This window comes from Myotis brandtii, unplaced genomic scaffold, assembly GCF_000412655.1.
Source record: "Myotis brandtii unplaced genomic scaffold, ASM41265v1 scaffold569, whole genome shotgun sequence".
Taxonomy (NCBI): Eukaryota; Metazoa; Chordata; class Mammalia; order Chiroptera; family Vespertilionidae; genus Myotis; species Myotis brandtii.
The window spans coordinates 1,587,949-1,609,933 of record NW_005370127.1 but is presented as its reverse complement, the minus strand read 5'-3'; positions in this window follow the sequence as shown (position 1 = coordinate 1,609,933).

Here is a 21,985-nt window from a genome sequence, read left to right as displayed (position 1 = left end):
GAAATGTATTTTAACAAACACTGCCTTAATAATTATTCAAAGTGTGCGTATACATTGTTTTGGGAAACCCTCTATATAATTCTAGATATTCTTTTGTTTCTGACTCAGGGATTTAAAGCCATATATTTTCTGACTAATCAATTAGGTTTATGCCTAACTGTGTAACAGAGCCTACTGATTCCCCACCCTCAAGTCAGAGAGACTGCCTTGTAGGAGTTAAATATGATATTGTGGTTAATGGCAAAATGCTAACAGCATTACCAGAAGGCAGCCCCTTCTTGTGCCCAATCTGTCGGCACCCACGGGTCCACATTGTGGGTTTTGAGGCCACAGCCTCCACTGCTTCTTCAACATCATCTTGAGGGTAGCCGTATTTGGCGGTTATCTCTGTCGGGTGTTTCAGCACCATGACTCTGCATGTGAGTGTGTGTGTATGATATACAATTAGTCCCGGCTTGAGGCCCTTGAGAATGTTCTGTTCACTGACCACAAACTTTAATGAAGCATATAATCTGAACTTGGGTTCTGTTCAATTATTTGACTCCTCAAAATTGTTTACTTTTGTGGAAAATTGTCAGCAGGTCTAATTCAATAGTTTTTTTTCTTATTTCCCCCCCTTGGATATATGCCTCTCTGCTGACTTCTTTTCAGTTCACATTGGTGGCCGTAATATCATAGTCTAGTTGTTTCCTGCTTGGTTGCTTTAAAAAAATTCTTCTTCTCTTTAATATATTCTATATGCTACTATGTTTACCTTTATTTTGCTATATTATTTTTCCTTAAATATGTGCAAAGTTATTTTTCTCTTTTCAAGAAACCAAACTGTTCCTATTTCAAAACCCTTATCAAGTATTAAAACTAGAATACTATTTTTTCTTTAGCTGAACAAGAAATTACATTATAGTCTTCTTGTTAAAGGAAAAGGGCTTGTATTAGTAAATTTCAAAGGGGAAAGGTAAAAAGAAGCATGATAAGCTGATAATATAGCACTATAGGTATTATATTAATTATATTTCACACTTGACAACTCAATCTGATAAGCTTGGTTGAAAACATAGAGTTTAACCTAAGAAAAGGAGTAGGTTGGTGTTTCCTAAAGTGTGTTCCATAAAACCTGGTTCCATAGCATGTACGTAGTCATTAGGCCTCAAAAGGTTCTTTTGTCCAAGATATTTGGGAAGCAGTGGGTTAAACATAGTTAAGCTTATTCACAGTATGACTTTTAAGAACCTTTAAAATGCCAACGTGCATTGCATAGCACTAAGAGCAGCATTTCCAGCATGTGTGCGCATGTTTCAAAACATCTGACAGAACTGGTGTTTTACAAAACACACTTTGAGAAATACTGGCATAGCAGATGAATTCTTGACCTAGAGACTTGTCTGGCGTGGAATGTAGTTAGTTGAAGCAGTGTTCTAGAATAATTAGTATAGCTTCCCAGGAGCCATACTGAAAAACTTCATAAAAAATCTTGAGGTCTTAAACTGTCCATTTAATTAGTTAGCTTCATGTTAATATTTTACACAAAGAAAGGTGAGACATAAAGGTGTCTCATTTTGGGGGTGGGGCACAAAATGAGTAAACAGTAATTCAGTAGAGACGTTGCTGCCAGGAGAATGTCTAAAAATACCAGACAGTAAATGCCATTGTGATGCATAATGGAGAATCTGTTTTCAGCTTGGACCAAATGGAAAGTTTAAATACCCACCCCAGCCCCCACACAACAACGAATGCAGGTAGTTCTGATGGAAGGGATATAAGTGGAAGTTTGCGGATGTGCCTTTTCTCCTTACTCTGCTGAGCTGTGGCCCGGAGATGCAGCAGCCATACGTGATCATGAGATACACGAGGACAAAAGCTGATGGGCTAAGAATGGCAGGGCAAGGAGAGAGAGACACACACAGAGTAAGCATGGGTCCCTGACAGCCTCCTTGAGCCCTGGCACTGGCGCTGGACTACTGTGTCTGAATGTTTTGTTAAGAGGCAGAAATGAAATCCTATTTATTGAAGCTGCTATTAGTCAGGCATCATATTATCTGCAGCTGGAACACCTTCTTAACTGAACCACTACTCGGCCTTGGCTGAGAAAAGACCATTGTGGAAATAATACATCTGTATGGAAGGTGAGCTGAAAATCAGACGTGACTGAGCACATTGGACAAAACAGTAGGACGACGCTTCCAGAAGCACAGTTTTCTGAGCTCTTAAAAGCCTCCTGGGGGAAACTCATCCTGCAGAGAGCAGACGCCACACATTGTAAGAGCTTGACTCTGTAAGAAAGCATTGGTTGTTTGAGGAGGAAGGGGCATTATGAAAACAGTATTAATACTCAAACATCCATCTTACATATAAAATACTAGTACTGATATTAAAATTTGTTTCCTGACCCAGAATCTATTGGACGTATATTGAGTCATTAGGAAAAACTAAAGGAGATCCTGACCTCTGTATAACCTCACAGCACAAGCTCGGCTTTCCTCCGCCTTGAAGAGTGTAACACATAAGAGGCACTCTCCCCTGTTCTGGAACAGAACACTGTGACGCTTTGACACCTCAAAAGCTCTGGTGTGTCCGCTGCTTCAGAAGGTGCTGATGCCCCAGTAAGCTGGCAAATGCCAGGTGTGAGATGGTGGTACCCAGTGGAAAGGGGAAATTTGTTTGTAGGAACATATAAGCTACTGTCTGGGGACAAGTATATGGAGGAGTCTTTACAGGGGGACTCAAAACAGTTGGATGGGGCAAAAGTCCACTTATCCAAAGGAATTGGGTAAGTGCTAGTAACATAGCCCTATCTATACCTATAGGCTGGTGGAGCCTAAGACAATTTATGTTACAGAATGTGCGGAAGTGTTAGCCACACATTTAGCTTTACCCTTCATTTCAGCCTCTTCAGGGAGGGTCTCTTCAGGACAAGGCTACAGCACTTAGCTGGGAGGGTGACAGGATTACAAATGCCATCTTCCTCTCTATGCTTTCTCTCTTGCAGAATAAGGCATGGGCTGTATGTGCCATCTTAGGTAATATCTTTGATTCTGGTATTTTAAGAGGAATCAGGAAAAGGCCAAAAGAGAGTAGAATTTAAAAGTTGGCTATTCAGAGCTGGGCACGGGCTTAAGAAGAGGATACTCTGCATGTTAAGGTGTCTGTGTTCTCTGGCTAGTTCAACAGGTCAGGGAAGCAGACAAAGATGCAGGGAAGAAACTCTAGGAGAGTGTGCACTCAGCTGGAATAATGTCTTATATTTTACTTCTTATGAATTAAAGTTCAGCAATAGGCAATAGGCAGGATTCAGATGCACCTAAGGAGGGGAAACTCAATAAATAGCAGGTATACTCAGAAACTAAATGGAGCAACATCCAATTATTTCAATTCTCTCTCTTCCCAAGTGTGTGTGTGTGTGTGTGTGTGTGTGTGCGCGCGAGTGTGCACACACCATCCCTGAACATTCCTCTGCCCTGACTAGTAGTTGAGCTTCTTTACAAATAGAGAGGGGACAGACTTTGGGGGGAGGGTAAAGTGATATATAAAGAAGCCCATATTTTATATTCTTGGTCTTGCATTTGTGAGCCATCTGCATGTGGGTTAGTCATAGCCTGTCTTTAATTCTTAATTTCCTCATTTGTAAAATACAGCATTATTTACTTCATAAGGGCAATATATATATTACTATATATATTACTACATATATTACTATATATTATATATATTAAAGCATTTTGTAAACAGTGAAGTGCATTGGGGATGTTCATTATTTGTGTCATATGTGCAGAATATGGTGGGGTCTTAACAGAGTGTGCAGAAAAGGCCAGCACTGAAGTACTGCAGGTGATTCTGGCAGGAATGCTGATCAAAAAGGCCATGGCTGAGATCAGAAAAATACGCAGGATTGGAAAGATTCGCTGGATATTGAGAATCAGGAAGAGTAAACTTTGAGTACAGGGCAGGAATGGCTAGATGTATTTCAAAGTATTCAGTAGGATGGAATCATTCATTCTTTTATTGTGCAGTAATTATTGGTCTAACGAAAGGATACATATTATGCCCTAGCTGGTTTGGCTCAGTGGATAGAGTGTCGGCTCTATCCACTGAAGGGTCCTGGGTTCAATTCCAGTCAAGGGCACATGCCTGGGTTTCGGGCTCAATCCCCAGTAGGGAGCGTGCAGGAGGCAACCAATCAACGATTCTCTCTTATTATTGATGTTTCTATCTCTCTCTCCCTCTCCCTTCTTCTCTAAAATTAATAAAAGTATATACTTTTTAAAAAGGATACATATTGTATAATCCCACTTACATGTGATACCTAGAATAGGCAAATTCATAGACAAAAAGTGGAATAGAGGTTACCAGGGGCTACAGGGAGAAGAATGGAAAGTTATTCTTTAATGGGTACAAATTTCCTGTTTGGGATGATGAAAATGTTTTGGAAATGAAAAGTAATGATGGTTGCACAATATTGTGAATATAATTAATAACACTGAGTTGTACACTTAACAATGGTTAAAATGGTAAATTTTATGCATATTTTACCACAAATATATTGGTGCAGAATCCAAGATTTCAAAGAGTTCTAACATGAAAAAGCAGTCACATTATGGTAGCCACAAGCTAAGGCTGTAGAAATACACAAACTTGGGTTGAAAATTAGGTTCTTTCACCTAATAGCTTGTTGACCTTAAACAAAAAGTCAGCCAGATACTTTTTTTTTTAAAGGGTTGATTTGGGAACAGCAAAGAATTGCAATCCAGAACATGCAACCATGGTGAACCATGTGCAAGTCTGCTAAAACAAATTAATGGAAACTCTTTTATTGAGGGGGAAGGGAAGTAGGGAGGGCAATTACAACCAAAGTGTTCCTGTTGTGCTTCTTGATTGACATAGGGCAGCGGTTCTCAACCCATGGGTCGCGACCCCTTTGGGGGTTGAACGACCCTTTCACAGGGGTCGCCTAAGACCATCGGAAAACACATATATAATTACATATTGTTTTGTGATTAATCACTATGCTTTAATTATGTTCAATTTGTAACAATGAAATTGGGGGTCACCACAACATGAGGAACTGTATTAAAGGGTAGCGGCATTAGGAAGGTTGAGAACCACTGACATAGGGCATGAGAGCTCCCCCTACAGGCCCTCCCAATTAATTTTAAATGAGGTTTCTGTTTACTAACACATTTTTACAAGCTATGTGAGGGGCCTTATTTATCAAAGGGGCCATGTTATATCTATAACATGGGCATAATAACAGATCCTGCCTCACTATGTTATTTGAGGGTTAATTGAGATAATGTAGGGAAGTACTGAGCAGAGTGCTTAGAACATAATAGTTACTCAGTGAAAGTTCACTCAGCAATAATGCTTAGTGAACAAAAGGCCCTGCTCACACTTGCACGTTGTGTTTGAGCCAAAAAGGCTCACAAGTCTGGGCTTGACCCAGAGGAGGAGGAAAAGTTTAAAATATGAAAATTGATCCTCATTATAGTGGGGGTAGAAGGGGTAGACTTCTTAAGATGCCCTTTGAGAAGAGAATGGAAAGACAGAAAGGATGAAGATTGGGGCTGGGAATCAAGGATAATAGTGATTTGTCCCTAAATAGGGAGATTTAAGTTGTTAAAAGACAATGAGGGTTTCCTTGTCCCATTTCTTCCAGTCTTATTCTTAGGGCATTGTTGAAAACTTTATGTAAGGAAGTGTGGGGGAGGAAAAATCTTTCCTCTGCCTTCAAGGTTCTTTGGCTGGTCTAATAAGTAAACAGACATGAAATAGATTAGCAAGAGAAAATTTACCAAATTTAATTACACACACGTGTATGGAAACCCTACATACATGAGAGTGTCAGAGAGACCCCACATACATGAGTGGTTCCAAGATAGAAACGTTTTCCAGCCAGTTGGGCTTAGTGGTTGAGCTTTGACCTATGAAACAGGGGGTCACGGTTTGATTCCTGGTTGGGGTGCCTGGGTTGCGGGCTCCATCCCCGGTAGGGGAAATGCGGGAGACAGCCTATTAATGATTCTCTTTCATCATTGATGTTTCTATCTCTCTCTCACTCTCCCTTCCTCTATAAAATCAATAAAAATATATTTTTAAAAAAAGAAAAAGAAAATGAGGTATATGTGACATTTTGAGCTAAGGATCATCTTGGGGTTTCAAAGGGGAGGAAGGTAAGAAGAGCAGGTGTTCAGTGATTAGAAGTTTGTCCTGCTCTATGGATAGGTCAAAAAAAAGTTATCTTTGATAATTTCTTATTATGGACAAGCCACTAATTCCCATTCTCCTAGGTAGTTAAGAGGGTAGGGGGCAGGGAGGGGGCATGGGTGTAGGAGTTGCTCATGAGTCTGTAGGGTCTTGGCTGCTTTTAGCTTAAAATTATCTGCATACCACAGAGGCATATCTTAGGGTGACTTGTTCTGAACCCCTACAGAAGAAAGGAAGAAAATAAGGAAGGAAGGAGGGAAGGAAGAAAGGAAGGGAAGAAGGAAAAGGAAGTCAACATGAGTCTTCCTGCCTTGCATTCTATTTATTGACACCCACAGAACACTCTTACACTTTTGACCAAGTTCCCAAGTCTACTAAGACAGCACTTCCCAGGAAGGTATGCTCTACTTTATTTTATTTTAGTTCCTCTGAGAACAGTTGTAGGACACAAAAACCTTTTTCCGCTCTGGGTGGGCAATTGAAGCTGGTGAGGAAAACTTTAGCTGGAAAATGGAAATGAATTTAGTAGTTTTAATTCCCACCCCACGCCCCCGGAAATGAAATGGAATCTGGGTGTTTTCATTTCCCTCCAGTCCACTAAATGATAGCTTTCTTTTTTCATTTCACTGATTCCCATCTCTAGAATGCACATAAAATCCCCAGTTTGGGAAGATGGACTTGATTTGAGAATGAGAAGAGCCATACTTTTCCAACACTCTCCTGGTTGCTACAGCCACTGTGCCTTGCTCTGTCCATGGGGGTGGCCCTGTTTTGAGGAATGGCCAAACCATTTCCAAAGTGGCTGCACCAGTTTACATTCCTATCAGCAATATAAAGAAGGTCATTGGGTAGAAATCATTCTAGAAATATCGTTCAAAATGTTAAAAGTTTAAAGGTTTTAGCATCCCAATAAAAACAATATTATATAATTAATAATTATTTCATAGTACAATGGTTCCTATTATGTGTTAATGAATAACTCAGACAAAAATAAACATGAATCTTGCCCATGTAACTTAATTTTTTTCCAGTTGTAGAGGTCAAATCCAAATGTCTTCACAGAGCGATATTACCCCATTCCCCTTTCTTTGGTCATAACAGGTAGAAGGAAATTGCTAAATTGTTCACAGAGCATAACAGCCAGAGAATAAAAGTTTCTTAAAATTTTTCCTGGCTCATGGTACAGAAGTAAAAGAAAAATTCCTTTAGACACAGAGCTTAGTATAAAAAGCTTGAAGCACAAACATCATTGTGCTTCATTTTCCTTGGAAAAGATACAAAGCCTAGAAATAAAGTCCAGGAGAAAATTGAGCATGAAAAAGAAATCCAAAGGTAATTATTTTTCCTGCTATAAAGCAGGCTTAGCAATAACCACTCTGTCATTCGCCCAGGGCAGCTGAAAATTTGTACCAGATGAAGGAATAATAAAGAATTCTGACTGTTTTACTCTTATGGAAGGGTTGACTGGTTGAAACAAAATCAAAATTGGTAAATTTATTTTCATTTTTGTATAAGAAAGATGTGGAGATGAGAAAAATAAAAATCCCAAAGGGTCTTAAGAAAGCAAAGATACAACTTTTTAAAAACAAAAAACAGAGCTTGAGCTATTAGAGTGCAGACCATTCTGGGTTTAAACAAAGGAGATTCACCATAAATGTTAAAGTGTAACAACAATAACAACAAAAATAGGGATAGTAAAATAAAAAAGTTATTTTAAAAAGTCAGCATAGTAATGCTAAAGCAATAAAAAATGAGAGACAAAGGCAGTATTACTCATAACAAATTTACCAGAGGAAAAAGGATAAAGGATTACTTATATGGAAGAAAATATCTGTTACAGGAAATACTGATTCTGAGAGGGAAGCCCACACAGTAGGGGGAGTTGCAGGGATCAAAGAGGAGCACAAATAACTCAGTTCAAAACATTTAGAATTAGTAGAAAAAATTATTTTAACTTTACATTTATTTTAAGTAATTCAGATATTAAAGAATACCTGCTCATTTAAGGTTTCCAACAAATAGTCCTGTCACAAAATGGGTGAGAGTCAGAAATAAAAATTAGGGGAAAATGTGTACTTTAAAAAAAAAAACACAGACTCTAATTTCCCATAAAACTTTTCTTGGTGACATTTAAGCAAATGAGCTTCCTGGTAACACTTAAGGCATCTAGTGGTGAAATAGTATTGTTCTTTTGAACACTGACTTCCACACAAAAAGCATTAAATTATTTCAGACTGCTAAGATGCCTTTTTATAGTTGACTCAATTATTTAATAGGAAATGGTGAACCAATGGCTACATTATGTTTAAATGGTAGAGAGTAGGGAGAGTTGTGAAATATGAAAAGAAAACCTAATTCACCTATTGAATGGTGCCACACTTTTTTCATCTGTAAAATGGGGATAAGAAAATTTATCTCTCTTTTGGATCCTTATGGTGCAAATTCAGTGAACTGCAACCCAGTATTGATGGTATAAGTCCTCTGTGGACTTATTACCAGGGACAAGTCCCTCAGAGTGACCCTACCTGTTTCTGAGGAGCCCCAAGGGGCTGCCTAGGTTAGCTGGGCCCTCTGGGGCCCCATTCCTACCTCTTTGTCCAGCTGCCACACCACTGCTGCAGACAGGCTCTCCTGAGATGTCGTCTTTTTGCTCTCCCAAGTGGGGAACAGATTCCTCTTTCTTCCCCACAGCATGATGGTTTTCATGATATTGAAGGGATATTTAAGGGCCTCTCAGAGTGACCACTCCCCATCTTTTTCCTGACCTGCCTCCTGAGGCAGCATGTGCCAGTTGAGCCCTTTGGTAATTAGGAATATAAAAGGTTTATTGGCAAATAAGATCTGTGGGAAGAACAGGGAAGAACTGGGATGGTATAATATGAGAGCCATCAGACTGAGCCATCAGCCATCTTCAATGAAGTCTCTCTTATCCAATAGGAGCTCCAGAGCGAAGACTGTCTTTGCTGAGGTGGACCTGAGCAGTTAACATCTGGAGGCAGTTAGCTGACCATACTCCTCAAAGCTGGGCAATGATTCTTTCTTTCTTCTCTTTCTTTTTCTCTTTCTCCCTTTCTTTTTCTCTTTCTCCCTTTCTTTCTCTCTCTTTCTCCCTTTCTTTCCCTTTCTTTCTTTCTTTCTCTCTTTCTTTCTTTCTTTCTTTCTTTCTTTCTCTTTCTTTCTTTCTTTCTTTCTTTCTTTCTTTCTTTCTTCTTTTAAAATTCTTTGCTGTTTAAAGTACTACATATGTCTCCTTTTTCGCCTATTGACCTCTCCAGCCACTCCCCCTCCCCCCCCCCGCACATGCCCTCACGCCCCCTATTGTCCGTATCCATTGGTTATGCTTATATGCATGCATACAAGTCTTTTGGTTGCTCTCTTACCACCACTTCCCACCCTTCCCTGCCTTCCCTCTGAGGTTTGACAGTCTTTTCGATGCTTCTATGCCTCTGGATCCATTTTTGTTCATCAGTTAATGTTGTTCATTATATTCCACAAATGAGTGAGATAATGTGATATTTATCTTTCTCTCTGACTGGCTTATTTTGCTTAGCATAATTCTCTCCAGGTTCATCCATGCTGTTGCAAATGGTAAGAATTCCTTCTTTTTTATAGCAGTGTATTATTCCATTGTGTAGATGTACCATGGTTTTTAATCCACTCATCTACTGATGGGCACTTAGGCTGTTTCCAAATCTTAGCTATTGTAAATTGTGCTTCTATGAACATAGGGGTGCATATGTCCTTTCTGATTTCTTGGGATATATTCTTAGAAGTGGGGTTACTGGGTCAAACGGGAGTTCCATTTTTAAGTTTTTGAGGAAACTCCATACTGTTTTCCATAGTGGTTGCACCAGTCTACATTCCCACCAGAGTGCACGAGGGTTCCTTTTTTCTCCACATCCTCGCCAGCACTTGTCATTTGTTGATGATAGCCATTCTGACAGGTGTGAGATGGTACCTTACTGTCATTTTTATTTGCATCTCTTGGATGATTAGTGACTTTGAGCATGTTTTCATATGTCTCTTGGCTTTCTGAATGTCCTCTTTCAAGAAGTGTCTATTTAGGTCCTTTGCCCATTTTTTTATTTGATTGTTTATCTTCCTTTTGTTAAGTTGTTTGAGTTCTCTATAAATTTTGGAGATTAAACCCTTATTTGAGATAACATTGGCAAATATGTTCTCCCATGCAGTGGGCTCTCTTGTTGTTTTGTTGATGGTTTCTTTTGCTGTGCGGAAGCTTTCTATTTTGATGTAGTCCCATTTGTTTATTTTCTCCTTAGTTTCCATTGTCCTAGGAGCTGTATTGGTAAAAATATTGCTACAACATATGTCTGATATTTTGCTGCCTGTGGATTCTTCTAAGATTTTTATGGTTTCCCAACTGATTCTTTCTTAAAGGGGTCTCTGAGCAGCATACATCCCCATCTACCACACAGTTCTACACAGCTAGGTACCCATTCCAAATCATCAGACATGCCTCAGCAACACTTTGCTCCCCAATCTACCCAAACTGCCCCCTGAGTTCAGAGAGGAGACCTAATTCCTACATCCTCATGCTCTGCCCCAAGACAGACCTCTCTCTCATGGGACTGGCAATGGGAATGTCCATTCCACTCATAGGAAATCCTACTGCCACTTACAAAAATGTGACTCACCTATGGCCCTAATAAGACAATAACAAAAAAGTCTAATATTAGTATACAGATGCTCCTTGACTTACAATGAAGTTACATCCTGATAAACCCATAGTAAGTTGAAAATACTGTAAGTAAAAAATGCATTTATTACACCCAACCAACCGAACATCATAGCTTAGCCTAACCTACCTTAAATGTGCTCAGAACACTTCCATTATCAGGACGGACCCCCATCATAGTCAAGGAGCATCTGTAATTGACTTCCTCCTCTTCTTCTCACCAGGAGCAGGAGACTCGCATGGGCATTTGGTAGACATGATGGGATGCGAAAATACAATATCCAAAAAACGCTGGCAACATAGTACACTAAAAAGTGTTGGTTGTTTACCCTCATGATTGCATGGCTGAGTAGGAGCTGCAGCTCCGTGCGATTGCCCAGCATCATGAGAGAGGTGCACCATATATTGCTAGCTTGGGAAAAGGTCAAATTTCAAATTATGAAGTATGGATTCTACTGAATGCATGTCACTTTCACATCATCATATGAACCACATCCAGTATGGCCAGGGGTGAACCTGAGAAGGGGCGATGAAGGATTAAAGAAAACAGATAAGAGAATACAGTTGGGACCAGGTGGATCACTGCCTGGATGAGGAAACAGTGACACAGCCTGTAAGCGGAATCTTTATTTTATAGTCAGATCACACAAAGCAAAACAACGGAAGTGGTCAACATGTTTACAATGTTCTTGTGAGTTTCAAATCTATTTCGTTACTCAAGCCTTGTTTTGGCAGCACTTGCTGCATCTCCCACAGCCCATTAACTACCTAGGAACAAGGGAGGACTATAAGGTCAAGCTTAATCATGCTAGGAGGGCTCTGCCCTCCAAGCTGGGACTTGTATGTGGCTCTGCCACAGGTCAGTCCGAGGCTTGACCCTATAGCCGCTCCCTACAATCATAAAATTGAAAAATCTTACCTTGAACCATCATAAGTCAGGGACGATCTGTATTTTCCAAATATGGGATAATCTATTTTGAAAAGTATTACATGTGGCATATTGACAATGAATCCAACTGGCACTGTGCCAATTTCCGTAAAAATGCTTACCAGTCTCTTCTCTTCAAGGGTGCCATACTCTTGGAATTCAATTCCATCCAGGGAACCTTATTAAAAAATAAACAATATGTGTGAAAAGTGCCTTGAGATTTGCTTCCTATGTAAATGCAAGAGAATATCTACATAGTGCCAAATATTTATGAAAACATTCTTGGCCAAATTTCTCACTCTCATTCTAAATATAACTATCATGTATTTTCAAATAGTGAGTAATCCGCAGGAACAACATTTCTTAATCCTCACCCAATAACACTTTTTAAAAAATTAATTTTGAGAGAGAGAGAGAGAGCGAGAGAGAGAGAGCGATGTGAGAGAGAAACATTGGTCAGTTGTCTCCCTTATTGGGAATTGAACCTGCAACCTTTTGCTGTATGAGATAATGCTCCAACCAACTGAGCCACCTAGCTAGGTCAACAAAACATTTTAAACAGAGTAATATTCACCCCCTTCACAATACAATTCAATGTGGCTAGTAGGAGCACAAAGAAGACTCAAAGACAGAAACAGAAACTCAAAAAGGAGGAGGGAACAGAGGCTTGGAGGGGGGATGTGAGGAGAAAGCTTGCACAACTTTCTCTGTCCCCTTTTCTAATTTTGATTTGCTTTGGCTTTCACCATTTCCTAAGTCCCCCAGTGCCTTTCAGTTGCCTTGCAAACACCAACCCATGCTGTTGGGAAGGGCAATAATGGACATTTCACTTCCTCTCTCTCTTTCCCTTTCCCCTCTTCCTCCAGTGTCCTCTTTTATCTCTATTTTCCTCCTTATTCTCCTCCATCTTCTCCTTCCCTTTCTTTCAAAAGCCTTGCTAGTCTTCTTCCCTGAGCCACATGCCCCTTGATTTCTTATGTTATATTGTTTCTACCTTTAAATTCCTCTCCAGTTTATCTCCTTTTTGCATCCTATGGTCATCACCTGCACCAGGCTCTAATCATCTCTTACCTGCAGCCCACATAATTTTCCCCGCCTCTACTCTTATGCTTCCCATTCAGTCACCATCCTGTAAGACAAATGTCATCATGTTGCTTTCCTATTTAAGGACCCCAATACTTTGGAGATCAAATCTATACTCTTAATATGTGGGTCCTGGCTATTTCTTGAGCCTCGTCTGTTTGCCACCCCTCCATCCATTTCATCTGACTGATTGTTTCCTGGACCCTCAGATTGGGTCAAGTAGGCCTCCTATAGCCCCCAACCCCACCAGTGTTTCTTTCTATTTCTCCTACTAGATTGGGAGCCACTTGAGGAGAGTCCACTTTACTACCAGTTTTGGGCGTGGTGACAAGTAAGGTGAAACCTTGGAACAAGGTGAGAAGGGACCAGGAGTGACTCTGGGAAAGAAATGCAACACATGCAAGAGAGATGTGTCATTCTGAGTGGCTGAGGATCTGAATTAGCATGAGGGAAAGCATCCTGAGTGAGAGGGCAATTCTCAGCTGCTGATGGGAACAAGGGCCACTGTTACAGCAGGTGCTAGAGCACAGGCAAGGAACTCGGGCTAAATTGGTTACAAGTAAGCCAGGAACTTCCTGTACTCTTGTTGTACTATATCACAACATAAAAAAGCAAATATTAAAAATTAGTATCACAACTCTAATGCTTTAGTCTTATAAGCTCTGTTGAAAATGAGTGCTAAATATATGTCTTGCTTTTAAAATTCTGTGAAATGCAGTAATTCTTGTGTAAAAAAAACTTCCTATGATACACTTCTAAAATCAAACGTAAACAAATATCTACATATACATCCATATATATATATATATCTATATATATCTATATATAGATATATATATACACATATATGCATTATATATAGTTATATATAATGTACATTCTGAAACAAACTCTGTTGAATAGTGTTTTATAAAGAGTATTCGCTAAGACTTTCTTTTGCACAGGAAGAACCTCCCTCAAATCTACAAAACTTTTTCCTCCCAATCAAATCTTGTTCTTAAAAATAGCACTTTTTCTCCCTGGCTGATGTGGCTCCGTGGTTAGAGCCTGCACACCAGAGGATCATGGGTTGGATTCCCCAAGAGCACGTATTTGGGTTGCAGGTTTGATCCCTTCCCACCACTCCTTTGGCTAGGGGCGTGTGTAGGAGGCAACCAGTAGACTGCCTCTCTCACATCAATGTTTATCTCTCTCTTTTTCTCTCCCCCCCCATCTCTCTCCCTCTCTCCCCATCTCCCATCCCTTCCACTCTCTAAAAAGCAATGGAAAAAATATCTTCACTCCTCTGGTGAGGATTTAAAAAAAATAGCACTTTTTCAAAGCAAGGACAACTAAACTAGACCCAAATTCCTGGTAACAGGATCATTTGCCTAAGAAATTTTCTTCCTTAGGAGTTGGCCGTGTCCATGAATTAACTGTCATGCTACAAGGGAAACACTAATTTACTAATTCTGGAGTGGAAATTCTTTTTTTCTATCCAAGCCCACAGAAATAACAACAACAAAAATCAGTCAAGGTCTATATAAATAACTAATTTAATAGGGGATTTAAAAAGAGAAATAGAAAGTATTTATTTCATGCTTTAGTATGATAAATATCTACTAAATGCAGCAAATTAAAAGATACTTTTTTTCTTTCTTCATGTGACAGGGAAGACAGAGGATAAGGAAGAATGAGGAAGGGAACAGACTTGGAAATAAAATGAGAGGGAAAGATGCAGAGCCAGATAGACAAAGACAAGTCAATATACAAATGGAAAGGTAAAGAAAGGCAAAGTCAGAAAGGTAGACACAGAGGTTTCAAACCTCATTAGAAAGTGATTAGCACTAATCCAGATGAGAAACAGCAAGACAAGAGGTAAGAAGAGACATCGAGCTCTGTCTCCGACATATTGTGTCTGAAGGAGGTTCTAATTCAATAATTGGAAATATAAGACTCAGAGCTAGTGACTTAATTTTGGAGTTCATCCCCTGACAGACAACTAAAGCTGTGAGAGTGAAAGGAAAAAAGTATGAGGTAGAGAGTGAAGAAAGAAGAGGCCCGAAGTGAATGTTAAAAGAGGACTTCATTAAACTATTGTAATAATGATTTTTAGAGAAAGCAATGTAACAAAACATGCTGCATTATTTTGCAATATTTTGGTTGCACATTTTGTGATACACTGACCTATTTCTAATGTGATTTATTGCTATATTTCATTTTAATGGTAACGTATCTCACGAAGATACACAGAATCAAAAGGCAAAAGTGCATCATTGGCAGCACAAACTAAATAACAATACTCATTTTTCTATCCTACGCATTAATTATGCAGAAGTTTCCATTAAAATCCAGATGGTCAATTTTTGTCTTCCCTGAGATCAGTTGGTTGTTCTTGCAAATTAATTAGAAAACATTGCCCAAAAATGGTTCAAAGCCCATGGAAACTCTTCATTTGGTAGGTTTTTGAATTGGTTAGCAAATTAGCAAATAAGTTTTTAGGTGTGCAGATGTGAAAGTAGTTTTGTGTTTATTTGTTTGTTTGTTTGTTTGCTGCTCATGGTCCGTTTTTTATTTTTTAAAATCTTTATTGTTGAACGTATTGTTGACCCCTCTGGCCTGCTCCCGCCCCCACCACAGGCCTTCACCACACTGTTGTCTGTGTCCATGGATTATGCATATATGCATACAAGTTCTTTGGTTGACCTCTTCCCACCCACCGCCTTCCCTCTGAGATTCCGCAGTCTGTTCCATGCTTCTTTGTCTCTGGATCTATTTTGTTCATTAGTTTATTTTGTTCATTAAATGCCACAACTGAGTAAGATCATGTGATACTTGTCTTTCTCCGACTGGCTTATAGCGTAATACTCTCCAGGTCCCTCCATGCTGTCTCAGAGCAGATAGGAAAGTTTTAGTAGGTGTCCTGATTACATTGATTAGGCAACAAAATCACTTAACGATGGAAACATTGCCAACTTCTGTTTTGAAAATGCTCTCTTCAGCTTTCGGACCTGGTGCAGCAGAGCTATCCTAGGAGTCCACATCGGCCACCACAAGGAGGTTGGGCAAGGAACCCAAGAGCAGGACGTCTGCCTGAGGCTGTTGGTCAACCTGTGCCCAGAGGAACCAACTCCTCCTTCAACCATATGGTGCTGAAGAGGTTGTTCATGAGTCGCACCAACTTAGCGCCTGTCCCTTTCCAAGGATCAGAAAGATGAAGCTTTCTGGCGAGGGCAGCACCGCTGTGGTTGAGGGGACTATAACCCATGACACGCGTGTTCAGGAGGGGCCCGAACTGAAGGTGTGTGCACCCGGAGCCGCCTGAAGGCCAGGGGCAGGATCCTCACCTTTGACCAGCTGGCCCTGGACTCCCGCAAGGGCTGTGGCACCCTGTTGCTTTCTGGTTGCCAGGGCGGCGAAGTGTCCAGGCATTTCGACAAGGCCCCACCAAACCTAAGTGCGCTCCAAGGGCCGAAGATCCAGCGCGCAAGAGGCCAAGGGCCAGCCCCGGCTACAAAAACTAACCCCAGGTCCTACCTTGTTATTAAAAAGATTTTGGATGCTGGAGGAAAAAATAAGCTCTCTTCATAACATGAGTTTATTCTGAAAACTAATTAATGTCTCGTTCTTTGTCTGACTTCATTTTAGATATGATTAGACCGTTGCTGTTTCCCTCCTGTGGCTGATGGAAGAGCACTTACTGCGAGGTCAGCTCTGCCAGGTCCTGTTCCCCTGGCTCAAAGTGTTAGTATCAGCTTCAATCAGTAGCCTCTTTGCAGTGATTTTTAAAACCCTTTGTCCATTTTCTGAGGGTTAGTTTGTTTAAAACTAGGTATTATAATCCACAAATCCATGTAAACAGCAGCTCGTGGCAATATGCTGAAAGCAAATGAACCAAGGAGATCACAAAGGTCAACTTCCTCATTAAGTAATTCTCAGTCTTCCCTGGGACATCTTGTGCACCTGACATGGCACAGATGGAGAGGGGCAACAATGTCACTCTGCTTGTAAATATTAGTAAAGCCTTTAGAGTGGGACTTCAAAATAATAATTTCCCCATCTTTAGCTTTAAACATATACAAATAGCATTTCTATTATCTGCTTCCTATATCCCGGTGGTTTGTGTCCCAAAACCCAGGGATGTGTCCCCACTTTGAAGACCACGACTTCAGAGCAGTAGTTCTAAAATGTCAGAGTGTCAAAGGATCTTTTGAAAGTTATTTATTCATTTATCAGGTTTGTTGAGGAATAATTTACATATAGTAAAATTTACCTATTTAGTTATGTATTTCTATGAGTTTGGACCACTGAGTGTTTAACTACAGCTACAATTAAGATATAGAGCCCTGGCTGAGTAGCTCAGTTGGTTGGAGCCTCCTCCCCTTCCTCCAAGGTTGTGGGTTCTATCCCAGGTCAGGGCATACAAGAATCAACCAATAACTAAGTGAAACAATGAATCAATATTTCTCTCTATCAAATAAATCAATGATTAGATAATTTTTTAAAAGATATAGAAAATTCTATCACCCCCCCCCCAAAAAAAACATTACCTCGTTTCCCTTTGTAGTTCATTTTCTTCCCCTACCTGCAATCCTCGACAACCATAGATGTAATTTCTGTCCCTATAGTTGTATTTTTTAAATATAACTTAATATTGACCATTTAAACCATTTTAAGTGATTTACATATATTCATAATGTTATGCAACCATTACCACCACCTAATTCCAGAAGATTTTCATTACCTGCAAAAGAAACTCCTACCCATTAAGCAGTCTGGAAATATTTATTTTAAAAGCTTGTTCAATAGTTGGATTCCCAAGCATGGGTTGGGGTTTTAGAATCTGCATCTTTAACAAGTCCCAGGTGTTTCTGACCCAGCTGGCCCCCAAAGCACATTTTGAGCAACTCTTCTAAAGATAAAGCTATTTAACTGTAACACAATGCAGTCTAATTTTAGAAGAGACACATATGTAGTAAATGGACTGTTATCTTTTTCTTTTTTTAAAATATATTTTTATTGATATTAGAGAGGAAGTGAGAGGGAGAGAGTGATAGAAACATCAATGATGAGAGAGTCATTGCTTGGCTGCCTCCTGCACACCCCCTACTGGGGATCAAGTCTGCAACCTGGGCATGTGCCCTGACCGAGAATCACACCCATGACCTGTTGGTTCATAGACTGATGCTCAACCACTGAGCCACAGCAGATGGGCTGGACTGTTTTCTTAGAATACTTCCTAGATCTCCCTGGGACCTCACCATCATCTTCCAACAAGTAAGGTCTCATTGACATTAACAATTAAAATATTTCATTCTTTAACCCCACTGCTCACTCAGGACTTCTGTCTTCTTAGTAAGGCTGTTCGGATATTTCTGAGCACCTGCAGTGGATGTTTCACATCTCTGTCCCATCCTCTAATCACAAAGTCACTTGGAGGCTCTTCCTAGTATCACAAGTCATGGTGGCCATACCAAGAATGTCAAAGTCCATGACAAGGGTGCTGTCTTCCAAGCTTCCATGTCTTAGATAGGGTTCCCTCGAAACAGACTCTGAGATGGAGAATTGCATGTGGAACGCTCTCAGGATCTACACCTACAAAGAAGGAAGGCAGATTGAACAGAGGGAGAGGCTAAGGGCTCAGCAAGTCCTGTGATCCACTTGGGAGTGAGGACAGCTTTTCAATGTTGTCCCACATTGAAAGGCAAGCCAGCTGGGTCTTTGTATTCCTGCAGTAGCCAATCATTGGCCATAGGCTGCTCTTGGTGGGGGTGGGGAGAGGGTGCAGTTCCCTGTTGTGGAGAGCATTATCTTGTGAGGGACACAGCTGTGAGTCATCAACAGCTGATAGTCCCAGCATCAAGGTAGGGGTGCTTAGACCCTGAAGAGGATATCTGAGCAGAACACTACAGAATCTGCTAAGGTCCACTCTTTGGCCACTCATGTATTTTTTTTAATCCTCACCTGAGGACATGCTTATTGATTTTAGAGAGAGGGGAAAGGGTGAAGGGAGAGAGAGAGAGAGAGAGAGAGAGAGAGAGAGAGAGAGAGATCAGCTGCCTTCCCATAACCACCCTGACCTGGAATCAAACCCAAAACTTAGGTATGTGTCCTGACTGGGAATCAAACCCACGTTTCTGTGTACAAGAGGATGCTCCAACCAACTTAGCCACAATGGCCAGGGTCCATGTACTTTTTTAATAGCAAATTCACTTTATCTGGAAATAGGTTACTCAGGAACTTAAAAGAAAAGGTCAGTGGAAAGAACAAAAGTCCTACTGATGCAGTTGATTTGGAGGCTGTAACTGATACTCAATATCCACCTCTTCCTTCACACATTCTAGCTTCCCTTTAACCTCGGTTGGCACCCACGCTGAGCTAGATGGCTAGCCTCGTACAATGACTCAGACTCCATTCTTGCAGCTTTTGTATTTGTGCACTTACTATTAAACTGAATAACTGAAAATAAGAGATATTCCTAGGATTACTTTAGGACTAAACACAGTCTACCCTGCCCCTATCGTGTAGTGGTGGGCTCTACACTCCTGTCAGGATCAATTACACACCCACTTGGCTCCAATGGGAGGGGATTTTGATAGAAACTATCATAACACTCCTGAAGTCAATGGAGCTCTCAGAAATACTGTATCTTTAAGATGCTATGTGTAACTTGTTTACTAAAAATATTCTAGTTGGAAAGGAACTATTTTATGAAATATTTCCGAGGTTCTCTGTCCTGATACCCCAAGCCTTTTCAATCAAGAAACGAAAACTTTTCATTGATCCTTGCCCTGACCTGTTTGGCTCAGTGGATAGAGCATCGGCCTATGGACTGAAGGGTCCCAGGTTCGATTCCAGTCAAGGGCATGTACCTTGGTTGCGGGCATATCCCCAGTAGGGGGTGTGCTGGAGGCAGCTGATTGATGTTTCTCTCTCATCGATGTTTCTAACTCTCTATCCCTCTCCCTTCCTCTCTGTAAAAATCAATAAAATATATTTTTTAAAAAACTCTCCATTGATCCTGAATGCTTACCTAGATACTTTTCACCTCTTTCTTTTCTTTCATAGCCAAAATCTTTATTTTCCAAAGCATCCAAGGAATACTAGTTCCAAGGTATTAAAAAGCAATTTTATGGTAAATGCATTTGGGAATTTTAACTAACAGCTATTATTTGTTGATAGCTTACTAAAAATCAGGTACTATGCTAAGAGCTTTCAAAATATGATCTCATTTATTTTATTTAGGCATTCACTCATTCAACAAGTATTTATTGAGTTCCTACTATGTGCCAGTCACTGTAGTATATGCTATAAATTTAACATAATACAATAACCACAAAGACACAGTTCCTTTTTACATAGGGTGCACACTATGGTGGGAAGACAGGTATTAATCGAAGAATCACAAACAAACATACAATTGCAGTGCTGCTTAATGCTATAAAGGAAAGATACACAGTAGTATAAGAGAATGTGATCAGGAAATTGACTTAGAAAAGTTGTAGACTTCCCTAAGAAATTTAAAATTGGGTTGGGAATAATGAATAGGACATATTCATTATTATATATATAGTTATTAAATATATACAATGAATATATAATACATACAAATATATATATACACACACATATATATGCACACAAGTATATACAATTATATGTACTGTATAATTGAGGGTGAAGGGAAATCAGTCAGATATCATGATTAGATTTGTATTTTAGAAAGATTATCCTGGAAACGATGTGGAGAAGAGATGTGCGGCTGACAAGTTTGGAGAAGTTCCTGCAGCGAACCAAAAAGTTGTGATTAAGGTCTGAACCAGGGCAATGGCAGGGTGACTGAGAGGAGGGGAAAGTCGATGGCTATGAGAGAGGTAAATTTGACAGGATTTGGCTATGATTTGGATATAAGAAACAAAGGTAAGGAAAGGTTTAAGGAGCACCTGAGTTTCTAATCTGGTCAACAGATTAAAATGGGTTGCTTCTGAGGAGGATAGGGATATAGTAGGAGAATTCAGATTTGGGGAGGAAGGATGAATTCAGTGTTGAGTCTAAGGTACCTGTCAGTCATTTATATTAGGATTACTCAGTTTAGACACTGTTGACATTTTAGGCCAGATAATTCATTGTTGTAAGTGGTTGTCCTGTTCATTGTAGAATGTTTAATTTAGTAGTATCCTTAGCCTGACCCACTGGATGCCAGTACTACCCTATCCCCAATGCTGAAAATCAGAAATGTCTGCAGACATTGCCAAATGTTCCTTGAGAGGCAAAATTGCTCCTTGCTGAGAATCTTTGATTTAGATAGTGAAGGTTCCCAGGGTTTCAACTGCCATGCATATGCTAATGTACTCAGATTTGAATCTCAGCCCACACCTTCTCCTGAGCCCTAGGCTCACATCATAACAGCTTACTAGACATTGCCAGATTGGCTGGACAGGATGAGGGCCCAAATTCAGTTCAGGGTGATATTTACATTCCATCTGCACAAATTCTATTCAGAATTCCATCTGCCAGTTCTTAAAAATGCATAAGGGGCACAAACTGTTATCAAATTCTTATATGTATAGAAAAGCTTCTTTAAGAAAAAGAAAAAATATTATACTTTTATTCAGAGCTCTTTTTTTTCTTGGGAGTAATGGCTCCTTTGTACCTAAATAGGTAGATCTTTTAGGACCGTAGGGAAATCTAAGAATCCAAAAACAGACTTTTCAATTACCTAAAACTGGTCAAATTGGGTTATCCTACATTCATGGATTTAAATGTGTCAAGGTGAATTCTTTTCTACACATGCTCCCAATCTAGGAATAGAGCTGATGTTCTTCACCTTCATTTTATTATTTTCCCCAATAATAAAATGAATGTATGTTTGCAGTAGAAATATTTTTAAACATAAAAAAGGATAAACAAATTTATTATTCATGAACTGAACACTTAGATGTCACTTAGATTATATATCCTCATTATACATTTTTAAAAAATTAGAATCATGTTGGATACATAGTTTTGTTTTCTGGCCTTCTAAACATTGCATTGTGAAGATTTTATGACTGCAATATAATTTAGTTAGTTGTTCCTATTGAACAATTAGTCTTCTGTAG